The 2,866-nt window shown below is 41.7% G+C and overlaps 1 long non-coding RNA gene across 1 annotated transcript; it reads left to right on the top strand.

Annotated features, from left to right (window-relative positions):
• The first annotated feature begins 292 nt into the window (after positions 1 to 292).
• LOC142391425 (uncharacterized) lies at positions 293 to 941 on the top strand. The gene is made up of 3 exons (XR_012770557.1): positions 293 to 359; positions 448 to 544; positions 846 to 941. It is a non-coding gene; the product is annotated as an uncharacterized LOC142391425 (long non-coding RNA).
• Positions 942 to 2,866: the final 1,925 nt, after the last annotated feature.

Here is a 2,866-nt window from a genome sequence, read left to right as displayed (position 1 = left end):
TGGTTCTGATACACTTCAGATGCGTCTTAATATGTATGCTGCCTAATATACATGCAGCCGCGGAAAAAATTAGAAGACCACTTTGATCCTTTCGAAGTGGTCTCTTAATATTTCCACTTAATATTTTCCGCTTTGTTTTGTAGTATGCGCTCAGCTTTTGAATCAGCTCTCCATTAAACTTGTCAGAGGTAAGTTGTATATTCATCATTGGCTGACATAATTAACATTGTCCATAGGTCTAGTCTTTACAGATACAAATGTTCACAGTGGTTTCACACAATTGGTTTTATGTAGGAGGACATGCCATCAATCCGCAAATGGTGGTGTTTGGAGGTCATGGAGCGGTTCTCCATTGAAGGGTAGGACCATTTAAAAGTGGATAGACATTTTTAAACTTCTTGTTGATTTCACATCACTACATGTAGTATTCATTGATTTTCTCTGCAGACACGGGCAACGCTTTGCATTCTGGACGCAGGAGGCTAAAGATCTGCTCTGCGGGAAGCTGGAGCCTCTTTATAGGCTTCCTCGTCGGAAAGTCAAGGTATGGCCAAACCAGAGGTGTGAAAAGTAAATTCATGGTTTAAGTACAACACTTGCACATGAAATTTCATAGCTGTTACTGTAACACACTAAAAACCTTACAAGAACCCACCACAAACTTGATCCAACCAGTCAGCTGATTGTAAGACAAATACACAGGTGTACTGGTTACCCGGATAAGTTACCTCTGTTGGAAGGAAAGACTAAAGTGTGTGTGCGCACACCTGACCCTTTACTGTCCATTTGTGTGTATGTTTTCCTCTCGGACCGGTGATCCCTCATTCAACCTGGTGACTGAAAAGGACCCTGTGGAGGACCTGGTTGTGGATCCTGTGGAGGACCACGTGAGGGAGGCCGAGAACATGCCAATGGTAAGCAAATTGGCATGAAACTACAATAGTCCACAATGTATCAATGTGAAGCTATAGTTCCCTTGCGCCCTGCCCCGTTGTGTCCAAAGTGTTTTTAGGGGTCAGGGGTCTGTTTTATTTGCTATGCTTTTATGGTTATGGTATGCTTTTAATATGGTTGCATGATACCTCTACATTGCAAACTTTGTGCAGTAAACATCTGTGTGCTGTGATTACTGTGTAGAGGTGTGCAATTATTTATTTCCTTTGTTTGCAGTTTGTTTATTTTCTTATTTGTTTTAGTTTTCTTCGTTTGCTGTGCAGGAAGTTCGCAATGTAGTTGTTTCGTTTTTCCAATTACTGTCCACCTCTTAGTGTTCATCATCTCCTGTTCTGGCAGGCCTACATTGGCTGCCTGTCTCCTATAAAATTGACTTTAAGATTCTGCTAACAGTGTTTAAAGCATTACACGGTCTTGCTCCCTGTTACATCTCTGACGTGCTCTCTTTTTATGCCCCTGCCCGAGCTCTCAGATCCACTGATGCTTAGCTACTAAGGATTCCCAACCCCCCACCAAAGAAGATTGGTGAAGCCGCCTTCGAAATCTACGCGCCCAAGAGATGGAACGCCCTTCCTCTTCACATCAGAGATTCTACCTCCATCGACTCTTTCAAGAAGCAGCTGAAGACCCACCTCTTCACCCTTGCCTATTCTTAGTCGCCCGGGCCACACAACGTCACCCTGCGTCACCCTGCTGCATCCCCCCCTACCTCCCTCTTCCTTTAACCTGTTCGTAACCAGCCCTGGCAGGGGGTTCCCCTTGGTGGCCGTCGGTCTCTGCCTGAGGTTTCTTCCTGACTTCATGTTTTTTTTTTTTCCCTCAGACTATACTGAGTTTTTATCCCAAGAAAAATATCAAATCAAGTAAAAAGGGAGTTTTTCCTCACCCCTGTTGCCACCAGGGGCTGCATCTGAACACCCTGTTCCTTATGACTATATACCACTTGTTTTTGGTCTAGGCCTTCTGACTCTTGTGGATTTTATTTTATACCTTGTCTGAATCTAATTGCCAGTGTTTTTCCGGTTTGCATATAATATACTTCTGGCACAATTGACAGAGTAAGGTTGAACCTAGTGACTGTCTCAATGTATACCTCTACATTGTGAACACAGTAAGATCATGTACTAACTTCTGTGTTGGTTTTCTTTGTTTGCTGTGCTTCAAGTTCGCAATGTGTACTATACATGTTAATATCAGAGTAGCACTGTGCTTTTATTACTCGCCTGCCCTCTCTGCAACTCTGCACATTTAGAATGTTTTATACAAGAAGAAGAAAATAAAGGAAAGTATATGTTTTGCAACAACTGTGTCCTCAAGTTCTTTCAAACCTGCAGGGGAAATTGTTTGTGTACAGCAGCCCTAGTGATGCCTCACCCTTGATGAGACTGGCGTAGTCAAAGTTTTGACCTGTGTAACATCCCCTGGTTACACATGCACCAGGTTTTCATAAGTTAGACACTTGTTGATACTTAACGGTTAGTGGAATTTCAAATCGCGTTAATTTTTTTTTTGTAGCATACAGAAGTAAAGACAGATTCCCCCCAAAAATGTCAGGTGGCACAACAACAGAAAATTGTCTTTGGTGTGGCTCCGGTCTTTCTCACAGACATTAGACGGTGCCCAGGTACCTAAAAACTTCCACGTGCTCCACTGTCTGCCCTTGGATGGAGTGGCTGGAACAGAGAGTGAGTGTGTGTGTATATATATATATTTTTTTATTATTATATATATTTTTGTCATTCACCAATGTGTGCAAAAGAAATCATATAAAACCAGTTAGTATATATTTTGCAAAATTAATCGTATAAAACCAGTTAGTCTACTGTTAATGTCCCCTTAATTTTGAAATGAAATTGTTTTTTTTGTTTTGTTTTGTTTACTACTATATTTCAATATTGACTGCGCATTCAGC

This window comes from Odontesthes bonariensis, chromosome 11, assembly GCF_027942865.1.
Source record: "Odontesthes bonariensis isolate fOdoBon6 chromosome 11, fOdoBon6.hap1, whole genome shotgun sequence".
Taxonomy (NCBI): domain Eukaryota; kingdom Metazoa; phylum Chordata; class Actinopteri; order Atheriniformes; family Atherinopsidae; genus Odontesthes; species Odontesthes bonariensis.
The sequence above is the reverse complement of the archived record's forward strand: the minus strand, read 5'-3'. Positions and strand labels throughout refer to the sequence as shown.